The sequence below is a fragment of the Danaus plexippus genome, chromosome 15 (assembly GCF_018135715.1).
Source record: "Danaus plexippus chromosome 15, MEX_DaPlex, whole genome shotgun sequence".
Lineage (NCBI taxonomy): Eukaryota > Metazoa > Arthropoda > Insecta > Lepidoptera > Nymphalidae > Danaus > Danaus plexippus.
Window position 1 is genome coordinate 7,476,671 of NC_083547.1, and position 15,662 is coordinate 7,492,332.

The following is a 15,662-nucleotide window of genomic DNA, read 5'->3' on the forward strand; positions in this document are numbered from 1 at the left end:
TATGTAATTTCAGAAGTAAATGTTTCGTTATACATTTTAAATTAAAAACCTATTTAAAGAATAAAATAACTTGTTTAAATTTTATATACTTAAAATTCATATTCATATAAAACAATGTTTTTAAAAATATAAGTTTTATTTTCTAATAAAAATGTTACAAATTAATATAGTTCCGTCTCGTGACAGGTCTTATAACAAGTCCTCTCACAAATAGGCGGAGTAATCAGAAAAATTTCATTAAGCCCCTCCAGTACGGAGTCGCAATTGAGTGCTCGCGTATATTACAGCAATAAAACCGAATACTTTGTTATGCACACACGGGGCGCGTGATAGTAAGATGTGGGCAATAGGCTTTCGTGGTAAAGGTTTATGTAATTTATCTGTAAGCGGTACGTCTATTTTTGGTATAATATGTTTTACATATCAATAAAAAAATATGCGTGTTTAAATGATCTTTATCTTTTTTTAAATACTGTTTTATCAAAGTATCTCTTGATGTGAACTTTTCGAATTTGACTATGGATTTTAATGTAAATAATAATTGAGTATATTTTTTATAACAGTACCTACCATTATGCTTGCAATCCTAAGGAGTCTATTCTTTTTCTAATTTACATAACACGCTCACTGGATTTCCTTTTCAAAGGTGCGTCTTTTGTCTGAAGGAAAACAAAGAAAAAGAAAGTGAAAATGGAACGAGGAGGTCAGCAGGAAAATTTTAAAAAATATGTATTTTTTTTTGCAGTCAATAATGTAAAATGAAAATATTTATTGGGAGACACTGAAATAAACTTCCGACACAGGTTACATGCTAAAGCAAGCTTTCGTTTCAAAGTAACTATAAAAAAATCATTTATAAATGTGTTAGCGTTGACTAATTAATACTGCTATTATTTTTGAAAGAAATTGACTTCAAAAAAGAAAACCACGAAACGCTTAAGCATCAATGTGAACTTTGCTAAAATATCATCAAGCCAAATTACAGACGTTCTCTCCCAAATGACAACGATTAACTAGGAAGCCATTTGAAGTTTAAACAACGTAGTAAACTTCAACGATTGTATTTCAAAACGAATGGGACTTGCATTGTACCTGGTCTGAATGAAACTTTTCGCTTAATATTAGTTTTCTGAATAAAAATGATAAAGCTAATGGAGCTGCTTTCAAGGCCTTTGTTAGATTAAACTTTCTTTTTGACACAGTTTCATGCATCATTTACAGTTTGAAAAGTTTAGAGGTGATTTTTTTCAGTCTATAATGAGTCTTGGCTCTGTACATGGTTTCCATCCTTTAATATTTCGTCAATGATGTTTATTTTTGTATGTATCAAATATCATTAATATATCCAAAATATTTACAATTTTATGTTTTAATCGTGGTATTTTAAAAATTAATAAATCTAAGACATGGTAAAAGACATAAGCTAAAATCGTGCTTTGTCATCACAAAAATTTGCAGAATATATAACAGTTTGGAATTGGAACAAACTATAAATAATATTCCGGGTAAAGAGTACTTTAATATTATATACAGTACAAGAACGCCTATTATCATAAAAAAATCGCTTATAAGAGTCACTATAATAAAATATATTTTTTAATTTTACTTTCTTTAAGGTTTTATTACTTTAAACTTTTTTATGGGTCGATATTTGTACTTATATATGAAATATATTTCTTCCTTTAAGATATTTTTAATATTTTCAAGTACTAATTTTCATATTAATACCATCACATGTTTGTTTCAACATTACCCAAGAAAAGGATAAGAATTAATTGGTTCTTAATATGTAAATTGGTAAAGAAACGAATTACCGCGGATGTAATTCTTTTTTTTTATTGCGTGACATGCAGTGTTCAAAATAGTAATAATGAATATAGTTGTTTAAATTTATAAAAACATTCTTTTTTACAATTATAATATTTCATATATGATTGTTATAATTTTCTTTTAATTAAAGTGCTTTAGTAGTCAATATCTGATTAAAAAGTTAATTTTAAATAAAAAATTAATTTAGTTTTTTTGAGTTCAATCATGTTGATTACATATTAATGTTGAGTCTACATTATAAATAATCAACTACTTGATCTATTAAAGCTCATTCCCGTTAAAGATATAATAATAATACAACTTTTAAATCACGGCCGCTGTGTAAACTATGAAGCCTATCTGGCAGGTTGTTACCAAGGGAAATGTAAACAGACAACTAATTACAAGACGCTGGACTCGGCTCCAATGTAAATATTTTCTTACCCATCTTAAGTTTCACGACATTATTTTCCTTTGTACCTTCGGGTATCTTGGACACGTTTTACAAAATTTGTTTAGAGGGTATCGTTTAAAGAAGTGAATTTCATTTTAAATCGTTACATGTTTCAAGAACTTGATTTATAAAGTTTGCAAAAGTAGTATACTCCATAAAAAACTAATATTTTTTTTTTATTATGAGATTTCAAATATTATAAATTAATTTAAATCGTTAAATACTTTTAAAGAATCCAAATGAATGCCGATTGAAATACGGTGCACACTAATATTTTATTTTGCCTTAAAAGTACTTAGAAATATTACAAAAGAGTTTTTCAAGTTACTCTAAGTTTCCTTAATCCGTGTGCTTGGGGATTGACGACAACTTTTTAATTTAAAGAGACTTATCGCTCGATTGCCTGGAGCGAAGAATTAAAACTTAGACAATCTGATATATCAACTCTCGGTCGATACCTTTGAACACTTTTATTCGAGTGCAACGACATGAATAATTTTTCGTTATAAAGTATTTTTACTTTTAATTAAAAATTATGAAAGGTTCTATAAACAGCTTGTTTATATATAACAAAAATTAACTTCAATATATATACGTATACGTTAGAAACTTTTCAAATCTAAAAAAAACAGTTTTTATCTTCAATTATATAATATATTTATCTGCAGTATAGTCCTGGAAAAGAAATACCAAGAGCATAACAGTTGATACTTTTTTAGGCTAATTGTTGCAATGACGTCCTTTGACTACCTAATCCTAGCATAAATTTTAAGTGAAATAACTTTATTTTAAGTGAAATAACTTTGTACACTTTTTAATTCGTAATAATCATAGAAGGTCCAACAATATTTTAAAAAAATATGAGGTTTCAGCCGTTTTCAAAGAGCCATTTATTCAAATTATTTGTAATTTTCATATTGCAATGAAAACCTAAAAATATACACACATAATATTTCTTCTACATTTAGCATGTGTGGGGACAAAAAAAATTGAGACAGGTTGTATGGATAATACACTAGCTTAATATGAAGAACGCTATAATTATACCTAATACAATTCGTCTCAGAAAATTAGCTTATAGTTAATTCTTTTAACTGTAAAAAGTGATGGCTTTGCTTGGAAGATACATATATCATAGTACTTATTACTAAAATTTTGAAGCTCGTTCCTGTATAATATCACATCCAGAAAAAAAAAACAATAATAAAAATAAAACCCCGAGTAAAATAAAAAAAATGTTTAGTTTAACTTGCCTTTTTATATAACATTATATACGATTTCTATTTTTCTTTAGTGTGAAGTTTTTAAATATAGAAAATACGGCTTTGATTGAAAGAACCCGGGGTTCTAATCCTCCCTCAATCAACAGATAGTGTTGCAAAGTCCTTTTAAATTAAAACTACCTTTAAAACGAGCAGAGTGGAATAACTTTGATCCGTCTGATAACATTGCAATTTAGCAATAAAGTTTACTTAGCCGTGGCAAAAAATATTGTGATGTTTTTTTTTATTGTTTATAACATGTATTACTATTACTAAACTGTGTTAGTTTAAACCCTTATACTATAAAGGTTTCCGATAGGACTCAGCCGCTAGAAGAAAATGAAGAATTTTTTTTTTAAAATTCACCATAAATTATAGTCCACTAATAAAGGCTAAGACTAGAAGACTAAAATTGATTAGCTCTAGCTTTTTGATCGGCGGAAAGTTTTGCTGAAACGTCCATTCTTGCTTATTGAATATGGCGCTGATAAAGATCTTAACTGCTTTCTCAAGAATGCATCTTGAACGAGTATCTTATTCCGTTTTTATTTAAAAACCCTCCAAACTATTTGAGAACTTGAAACCACTTTGTACTATGTTTATTAATTGAGAAGTTTTGTTAAAATGTTGCTTATTTAAAAAAATAAAAACAAAATCTGCAACTGCTTCTTACTTACCTAGTAAACAACAAATTGAGTAAGAAGACTTGAGTAGATTGTGAACTTTATATAAAGTATTTGCAAAATACAACTTTTTATAATATATGATCCAAGACACATGTAAAGCCAAAAATTTACACCATCTACAATCCACTATCCATTATTACTATACATGAGGCTATCAGCGCAAAAGTGGTGTAACCCCATACATATTATATGTCATATAATATGTATGCTCTGCAACTGGAATTAGGCTGCGATTACGTCTCTTCTAATTTTCAGTGATTATGACAAACTTATTATAACATTAAAAATATTCTTTGTTTTATTGTGTATTTTATACGTCATTAAATTAAGAAAATAATTTTTCACAAAATATATATTATTACAATTTATTTATCCCCATTATGTAATACATAATAAAGAAAAACTTTTTGTATTTTGTGTTCCTTAATTAAATATATTAAATATTTAAAGGTACCAGAGTAGTGAAACGGTGAAGTCACATATTTTGACTAACGTGAGAACTTAGAAGCATTATTTCAATTAAGATAAAAGTATGACCCTTATAATACTGTCTTATCAAAATTTTACAAAATTTTCTTTTGGTATACTTTTACTTTTTTATTCTTTAGGGCCTATTAAGTTTATCTGCTTATTCCAACTAATAGTTTGAGGGATGTTTAGTTGCAATAACTATTTAATATTGTTTATGTTGCGTGTATTTATGATTGCAGGACGTACTTTAACTATTTGACGACCATCAGTTACTTAATATCAAAATTGCTTTATTTGGATTCATTGGAATCAACGACTATAAAAGATGTGTTTATGTTCAATAAATTTACTATAACAATTTTATGTCAATGGTTTTGAAATCTGGTATAATCCAAAGGAAAGTTATGATAAAAATTACTAGTACGCGTGCGCGTTGCTGTTTTTGTCTTCACAGAGCATAAATGTAAAAAACTTTAACTTATTTTATCTCTCCGTAACAATAATGACTCGACTTACATATCTCACATGGATTACTTTCGCGATAGATCGAAGCAAAAAGTTTCAAAGTAAATAAACAAGTATCAAAGGTATGATTTTCTCTTTGGCCATTTTGATCAACATACATTTTATTTTAAGAATCATAGAATAAAAGTATATCGACACTTTTATTCATCCCAATTCCATGTAAACTATATTTATACGTTTTACTCACGCTATATTTTTGCATAACATGTTGATGCGAAATTTTCAGATTCCTGAAGGAATGCTTCTAAGCTTTGAAGAATTATTTTAAAAAAACTTGTGTAGTGTAGTATAACTTAATAAGTAACGTACTGCCCGTATTTAAGCGGTTACCTTATCATATGGCCGCCAGCAATACCAAGGGTATAACTTGCATTTTGCTGTTCCTTCAAATATATTTTCACTCTTTTGCTGAAGAACTCCATCCTATAGTTCCTTTTTAAATCCTGAGCAGGGGGTTTATTTATGGTGCTATCGCTCTCCGGATTAAACTCTTCTGAAACCGTAATATTTGCATCCTCACAGAGCCAAGATCAGAGGATTTCTCCTCAGGTAGTTTATTCCCTCCCGATTGCGAGACTTGAGTTGATGAAAGGTAGTCGTTGTTATCATATCAAACATTTATCAGAAGACAAAATTAAAAACTTTATTTATAACATGATCAAACACCTAAGACATTATTAGTACTTTAATCACATCATATGCAAAAAATTACAATGATGCTTGCTGGCTTGCTGCTTGTATTTTATAACTGTTCATGACAATCATTGATAAACGTTCGTGATCAATTCAGAACTCAATTATTGCCGGAAGGCATTTCTTTACCAATTATAATTGTGACTCGCCAGTGTATTATAAACAGTTCAACTCATTGAGCTCTTTCCATTACTAAGAACGCCTGACCGCTACTGGAACTTTTTTTAAATGTAAAAGAGTCTAGTAAAAATTTTATATTTCGTATATATAGTAAAAATATATATACTTGGCACAGGACATAGAAATTTATTTGTTTTATATATTTTTTTTTATTTCTCTAATATATAATATTTTTAAATTACTGAAACTAGTCTATGTATGTATCTATATTGTCCATTTCAAAACAAAGAACTTGTTAAGTACTTGAAAACTAATAATGGATTTTTTAAATTATTTTTCGCGTTAGTTGACTTAGATTGCCTTTGTTTAGATCCTCTGAGTTTGAAATGAATTACTAAGAATTGAATTGAAAAATAAGGAATTTGTGTAACATCAATATACTCTTTAAAAATTTCAATCTTTAATCTAACTAAGCGGAATCCTATGCATTACATAAATTGCATTGCAATGCATTGCATCCGATAAAAATAAAAGGTTTAGAACTTGACCTATATATTTTTTGTAATATATACATACACGAGTTAAGCTGTTGCTTTGATGCTGATATACCCAACTTAAGTTTTTTGATTTTTTGTGATAAAAATATTATTGATATAACTGTGATTTTTTGATAATTTTAAGATACCGTAAATTTTTTTGGATATTGATTTAAATTCCATTCTTATTATTAATAAATCAAAGCCTACATTAATTCATAGCTTCTTGGGCGGTTTATTACGAAGTAAAAGGTCTTCACACAAACTGTCTATCTAACAGTCAGACAAAATACAAATACTTTATTTCCTTTTATTAATTAATCCTGCTTTATTCTTACCTCAATATGCCAATGTTTAATTATTAACTTATATCTTAAAATGATATTTTCAGACTATTTAATCGTGTCAGAAAGATCTTAGATTGCTGGACGAGGTACTTCGTTTAAATATAGTATGGGATCTTCTTAGTGTGAAACAAAGTTGAACCTTAAAAAAGGACATTTTATTCGATGATAACTTATCACTACTAAAAAAGAAAAATATCTTTTTATTTCTTAAGTCCATTGTAGAATTTAAAAAATAAAATAAAATGAGGAAACATTTTTTTAACTGATGTTACTGTTACAAGTATATCTTAAAATGTTTAGAGTAAAAATTCTATCAGGCTGTGAGCAGACCTATGTTGTATTTTAATTTGTGAGATAATGTCAACGTCTACTTAAAATGGTGACTTTAATTAATAATTGACTTGAAATAATCTAGGTAAAAGACATATAAAGCCAAATACTTTTCTGTAGCTTTTTACTGAAAGTTTTATTTAAAACTCAAAACTCATACCTGTTAGGTATATAAAATTTTTTAGAGCAGATTTTCTACGCTTGTAAAAGGTGCAAGGACGCTTATGGTTTTCTTTATTACATCCCAAATTGGAAACTGAAGTGTAAAATTTTTCAAATTTACTCTCATCCCGTACTATAAATTGCTTGCTGACGAATTAAAAATTTATAAAAGTCCTCGCTCAGCCATCATTAAACCCATGTTTATATTCAGCATACATATTAAGTAAACATATAGCATATCGACAGAGTTGATAATAATAATGAAATTAGTTAAAGATGCTTCTTAAATTAAAGGAATAACCAAATTATTTTTATGTTACATTTATTATTCTCTATAATTTAGAAAATAAGCCATTCAAGTAATATATATAATAAACAGTGATTAATTCACTTGTATAATGAAATTAAGAAGTACGTTTTTCTAAATTTTAAATTTGAGGATTGAACTAAACAAAGTTAAAGGGTAAAAAAAACCCTGGTATAAATATTCAAAAGCAATGAAAAACAATATTAAAATTATGACAATTTTAATTTTATATCAAACTGCGCTGCTTATCTCTTAATAACTCAATTGTCATAACTCGATGTGTACTGTAAATAAAATTATTATTGAATTGAAATACAAACACTGATATTATAATTGTAATCTGTTCATATTCCGATTAATATGCATTAAATTATGAAAATGCTGGTACATTTAAAATCAATGATTGAACAAAATACAACAATCGCATACATTTTATCTAACGAACGCTCCAAAATTTTCAATAGGAAACAACAATGTCATCAAATCAAATCTATCAAATCACAAAAATATGTATAAATATGATGATTATGGATTGAAAAATTTCAACTAAAATAATTTCAATAAATTTATAGTTTAAAAATATATTTTGTTAACTCAAAGAGACCATTGCATACCATATCTACATAAGTACATCATTTAGTTTTCTATGTAAATTTATAACCAGTCTATTGATTTGACATAAAAATTCATGTCCACATTGGAAAGTTCTTTGCGAGTTACAGTATACTTACTACGTCGAAAATATAAATAAATCCTTCGTTTATTGTATAAATAAACACAACATAGAGATGAGACTAATATATTTCGGATTATACTACACGTACTTTATTATTTTAAATAAACTACATACTCCCGACGTTTCGCTTACTTTGCAGCAACTATGATCACGGGTAGATGGATGACATCTCGTCTTCGTTTAAATGAATACTCGCGAAAGTCTTAGATCTCACAACATAGAGAGTTATTTCAGAAATAAATTTTAGTACAAATAAGTACTTTTTAAATAAAATAGTTGTTCCATTTTGTTGACTATTTCATTAATTTATTATACTTTACCGTTTCGATATTTAATGCCTCAAATGTGATGAAGTGGTAAAATTAAATATTTAAGAATAAATTTTATGTCTACCTCAAAAATGGTAAGTACAACTTCTTTTCCTATATCAATCGTTAAATATTAAATTGTTTAAAAATTATTAAAACATACAAATTCAAAAATTCAAAAAGACACTTTTATAATATTGATAATAAGTTAGGTTTAAGGCAATAGTAGTAAGAATTTACTATAGGTTTTGAAAACCATGAAACAGATAAAAATAATTTTTTTATATTAAAACTAACCGGTAAAAAAAAAAATTACGATAAAAATTTATCTAATTTTAACTTTAAATGAAATTTATAAAGTAAAATGTTGTATTACAAATTCCGAAATTATTCGTAATACACAATGATTAATATTAAACACAAGGTCCTTTTCATTCTTGTTCGAACAGATTCAAAAGAAAATTCATAAAAGAAACTCGAAATATTCGAATAATAATTAGTAAACAAAGTTATCGCAATCAAGCCCTCTTTATCGTTCACAATCTTTGATGAAGGCGACTTGAAATAACAATACGATAGTTTCTCGTAATACGAATTCAATTGACTACAGAGAACTTCAAGTGAATTTATTTCACGGTGGAAATAAAAACGGTTTTCTGAACATAATTATAGACAGTATTCATTTATTGTTTATTTTAAGTTATTATCTATTAAGAAAAAATAACATTCTTTTTCCAAACGAGATGTGATGCCCTGTGGTCACATCTCGTCTGCCCAAGATCACGGTTGCTGCAAAGTAACCGAAACATGGGGAAAACTACATAAGTTTTTAAAATTATAAAATACGTGTAGTAATCCGAAAAATATTAGTTTCATTCTTCTTCCAAAGTTCTAATTACTGTGTGGAAATATAGAGCTTTGTTAACATTCTCTTAAAGTTCTATTGATTCTACTTTATAAATATACTCGTAAATATTTTTATAACATAAAATAAAGAAAGTTCGAATGTATGTTAATTTTTTCTGCAATGCGAAAGAACGTGATTTTGCTTTAATATATTCAATTACAAAGAAAAATGTTTAATTACATTGTGTTGTTCATTAAAACTTACATAAAATAAACAAAAAAAAGCAATACAAACTTGAGCTAGCAACTTTTTCAGTTCGAACTTGCACCTCGAGCTAGTGAGACTGCAACATATTTAATTCATGAAGATATATATATATTTTATTTTCAGTATATGTATCCTTCAGAACCTTGTACGTATCCTTCCTTCAGAACGAATTAAATACATGTTGGTTATATATTATGGAAAAATAAAATGATAACAATACAAAAATTTATGCATAAATAATCTATAATAATATGGGTGTGGTTGTCTTCAGTGCACTTAAAGCGGTCTGTCTTGTCGGTAGCATTAAATTTACATAGTGTATTTAGTGAGAGAAGGAACGCTCAGTTTTGTTGAGCTTTAGTGACCAAAAGTAAAATAAATTATATTTCACATATCATTGGACTCATTTTCGCTTAAAATAAAGTTATTCTTGATTTATACGGCATTATGTACACATTGAGTTGTAAAATTTGTTATATTAAAAAAACTAAAGAGTTATGTTTACATTACACTATATACTTCTAAAAATTAATATATAAGTAAAATAAAAAATAATAAGAAAATATAGTAAACATCAGTAAATATGTTAAAAATAATTTTCTTATTAACAGTAAATAATGTTTACAAATAAGCAGGTTAAATTCAGTAACTAATTCTTGTAACTTAAAATGTACTACTAACTTAGTTTGATCACCTGTTATTATTATTTTTTTGTTATTGGTGTGATATTAGATAGTGTAAGAAGTTGGCTATGTTGTAATTTGGTGTCTTAGTGACAACGGTTATGTCTCAATTTAGATCACAAGTCTTTTTGATAAAAGGTCTTTATATTTTTTATATAAGTCCACATTCGCAGAAAAAGATGAATAAGTGGATCCTAAAAGAAGTTTCATTACAGTTTTACTTTTCCCAGCCACATCATTTAATGTAAGAATGATTACTTTCAGCCGCAGACAAAATCACTAAGAAACTGTCAGTCTAAGCCACAACATTATCACATGTTTAATCTTGAGGTTTCTTAACGTATAAACTTTGAAATCTGAGAGACGTGACATGATGACACATATGTATGTATGACATTGTTTACATTGGGCTGAAGTTTAGTAGGGGTAACAAAGATAGGGCTAATATAGGCGAAATATTTTCCTCTTGTAATACAATCTCTTTGACCCAACAGAAGTAGTAACACGTTTAATTATGATATACTTAATAAAAATTCTTTAGCATAAATGGGTGAAACAATAAAGAAATGACGTACTCAGTTACTTAAATACAAAACTACTGAATAACTTAAAGGGAAAAATGGCTTACGATTGCAATGTCATTAAAATATTGAAACCGTCTGTTTTAAAACCTGTTTTGTTAAAACTAGGACATAGAAGAGCTGCCCTTATCAGTTTTCAGAATCATTCATTATTATATTAATGGATTTTATTTCAATTATATTTTGTAGAGTTTGTACATTTTAGAAGGGTTTTACTAAATCATGATTCAGTTATAACAGTATATATAGTAGGTGAGGTCGTTTTATAGTTTTGTTATTTAATTTATTCTCATTCTAACATTGAAATGACAATGCCGTCCCTCAAAACCTCATTTGGAAATGGGTGTTGGTATACCTCTAATTTATACATGGTAAATGTATATGTTTCAATTTTGGAAAAAGTTAATTTGTTATATCTAATAAACAAAAATAAATAACTGCGTATAAACAAAGCACAGATTATCTCATAGATTGACTAGAAACACTACAAATTCACAGGGCTCTAATTGAAAAAACGTCTACTTTACAAACAGACCCTTAACTATACCTGGACATTTGATTGGAGCTGTAGTGAAATAATTAAGGTAATTTTCAAGAAATAAAGAAAAAGATTTCCCTGAAGTAAGATTGTTAAGAGAAATAGTTGGGATAGTTTTGCTGTTTCGTTTTATAGGACAACAAGTACTATCTAAACCTTTTTCCATACATAATTATACTCGTATATTTATGGAATAACTTTGAAATTCTTATTTATATTATTATTTTAAACATTTTGTTGTACGTTCGTCGCAAATACTAGCACAAATTGTGATTTTATAATCATGGGTTGTTGTTTGAAATTATATTACTCATTAGGGTATTCTTTTCACTATTACCTAATATTTTTTTTGCTTAGCCTAAACCTGTATCTTAATTGATTTTGTAAGGCCTGACTTTTTATACTTATTAACTTATTAAAACTCTTATTGTTCCAGAATTCTGTGGTTCATAGGTTATGGCTATCTGTAATATATTATGTTAACGTATTTTGCCACATTATGCGTCTTCGAACATTAAAAGTCAAACCGTTAGTTTGGATCAAAAGTCATAAGTTTTCCTACAAAAGTCATAAGTTAGTTATTTTACTTGGATTAGATGGTTTATTATTTCTTCAATCAAATATAATTAATTAATTTCTGGAGGCTTTATTTGTGGCTATGTTATAATCCTAAACAAAGGGTGGCTATTGATTGTCATCGAGCTTCTTGAGATCTGAAGTCGTGATACAGCTAAAAAGTACCACCTGGAGAAGTACTTTGAATCGCAACGTATCCCTTGGCGACCCTATCCTTTGTGACCGCCGCTTATGACGTAGCGGTCTCGTACGTTATGTGATGTATTATGTTCCAAAAAGTCTCTAGTCGTTTAAGTTCTCTGGAATTGTAAATTTTATTTTCTTTAAAAATCAATGAATTAAGATCTTTGAATACCCTAAAGGCCTCTTTGAGCCACATGTCCTTGGAATGGCTATCAAACTGAATTTGTAATTGTGTTTTCCTCTATATAATTATATTGGCAGTGAATTGTAATAGTTAAATATTTGAGAAGTATCTGATTAAATAGTCTTCATAAACTTTACCTCAAGTGACCCATAGTCTAGCTAGCATTTAGTATAGATGTAAGGTTATCATTGTAAATTACAATTAATCGTTTAAGTGCATCAATTTGATAGTCAATTATCTAGTATAAAATTAGTCACATATATATAATCATAGCCTAACAAACGAAAATTAAGTTCCATAATACGTAAGGTTAATAGCTACATGATTTAAATAACGAACCAGTAAACGCGTGACCTCAAGGTATCTAAATTCTAACATTTATTCTAAGTTATATTAGAGGAACAAACATTTTTTTTTATTCCACCAGTTATTTAACTTCAAACGTTTCAAGAATTTAATATTTCTCCTTTTTCTATCTTAACCAAGTTCATATAACACCAACGGCAATAAAATTCTATTAATTGTTAATAAACTCTATCAAATTTACCATTGGTTCATACAAAATGTTATCAAGCAATGTACTTAAATATTACAAATTATTTAATTTTCATCGGTCGAACAAAAATGGTGTTACTATCAAGACAATTTAATTTAAGCCTCAAATTCCATTTTTGATCTTTAAATAAAAAAAATAACCATTTGACTATATAACCGAAGTTATAATAAAATAACTGTAAATTATAACTATAGCAATCTTGTGCTACAGAAAATATTCAATCGGTGGCCACAATGTTCTGTCAAATGGCAGTTTTAAGGACATAATGATAAAATACTTAAATGTTTACGGTAAAGGTGTAAAGGTACGTACCTTCGTTCTTAAAAAAGAGATTTTCGTAAAATTTTCTATTTATTCGATTAACAGGAGTGATGGAATGAAAATAAGGTATTATAATAGTTTTACTTTATATATTTTAAGTTTAATAAAAAAATAAGGTTATTAAAGTTCTGGGTTCGCATATTTTTACAAAACATGCACACCGTGCCAAAATTAAATTCAGTTCAGAGTAGTAATAAATTTCATTAAAATGAAAGTATATTTTTTACCTGATATTATTTTAAGTTATTACCGAAACAACACCGATATTGTTGTCGTTGGGTTCACGTAAAACAAAGTAAAAAAACATTTCTCTGATTTTGGTCTTGTTGTCTACGACTTCCAGTTTTCTACTAAATACAAAGTATTCGAAGGAGATTAAAATCAAAGGTATTTAACATTTTTAATTTTGTAAATTAGAAAAGATCAGAAACACATGTTAAAATGTTTTTTATTTTATATAATACAGATAATAATTTCAGGCATAGCATAGAATACGTATTTTCCTGTCAACCCGGTCAAGGGTTATCTACTGTCTATCTGTAATTGGCACGTAATAATGAAGTTTAATGTACGATATTGAGAAATTTAAGACGAAATTGCTTGAATTGGAAATAAATTTATCGGAAACCATATTCATAATAATTCATTAAACGAATCCCTCTATTAAACATACATACATACAAACAGATACAACATAAAGTTCAGTAGCATAACAAGATTAACTTCAATTAGATTTGATTAAACAGCATCATTCATGTCATATCACTATCGAGTTTGAATAAGATTCGACAACCTTGACCAGGTTAGAGGAACTGACTCTCGGTATAGCAGATTTATCTTGTTGCAGTTCCGCCAACAGTCGCTTCTAGCTTGAAGCTGCTAATTTCCGCTAACGTGTAGTGGCTGAGCGAAACGGCTGGCTCTATTATTACGTCTTCAGAAGTCGCTTATGTAATTGTTTAGACGTATATACTGGTAGGAGAAGCGGAGAAATTGTTATTGTATTAGAAATAAAAGGTAAAATATGAACATAAAATATACTATAAATGTAAAATATTTATTTATCTTAAGCGCAATAACAATTAAATAAATTGTTATAGGTACCTTTTTTAATATAACATGTTTTCATGTTACTAATTTTAAAAATCATTGCTGAAATTAAATTTTAATATTTATTCATTGTAAATACCATTGCAGTATTTATTTCCGCTTCACTCATGTCTTGAGTCGTGATTTTAAATGCTTGTAGGCTACACTAGTTGGATATTGAGGAAATGACACACATGTTTCGGGTTATGTATACGATTTTAGAGGCTTATATTGTTTGTCTCGTCGAATAATATTAAATAATAGATACTTGGTTCAGAAAATAATTTTGTATTTTCACTCTTTGCAATAGTACAGTTATGCTCAAAATTAATCGTACATAATTTTATACAAAAACAAAAAAATCTGTCTCGCAGAAAAAAAATCTTCATATTAAATTATATTGCAAAATTCTTCTTATTATTAAATTCTGATTCTTATAATTAAAAATCAATCAAGTACCTGCATATTTAGAAAAGCTAAGGTAAAATACAATTTTTAATAAATTCCAGAACATTTACTTAGAAAGATGTTTGACATATAAAATTATTTAAGCTTTATTCATATATGTTTTTAATCTTGCAAATTTTTCAATTGAGTTTTCTCATGAAATATATGTGTTTAATAAAACAAATGAGAAGATATTTCAGTTTTCTTTAAACGAAAATATTGAAAAGGCATTAGTCAAACTGTAAAATTTTCTGATGGGAAGCCATTGTGAAAGATGCGATGGTGGCTTCGTCGTGCTGCCTGATGACTCCTGGTAGGAATAACGATCTGTGGTGGACTTTGGATTCCCCTAGTTTCTACATTAAGCCTTCAACTGGCACGATGGACATTGTTTGTGTGGTTAAGTTACTATTGCAAGATCTCCTTCAACCTCTATCCGTCATAATAATCTACTCTTTTATGATGAGACTTATAAAAATGTAAACGACAACTATAGGGCTGGACATTATATATCAGAAATAAGAACTATAAGGCTGGAAATTATACAACAGTTGGATTGCCATGTAAAATATTTTTAAATTTTGTCGGATTATATTGAAAACAGTTTTGTAAATAGGTAACATGGAGATTGCTGTTACAAAATA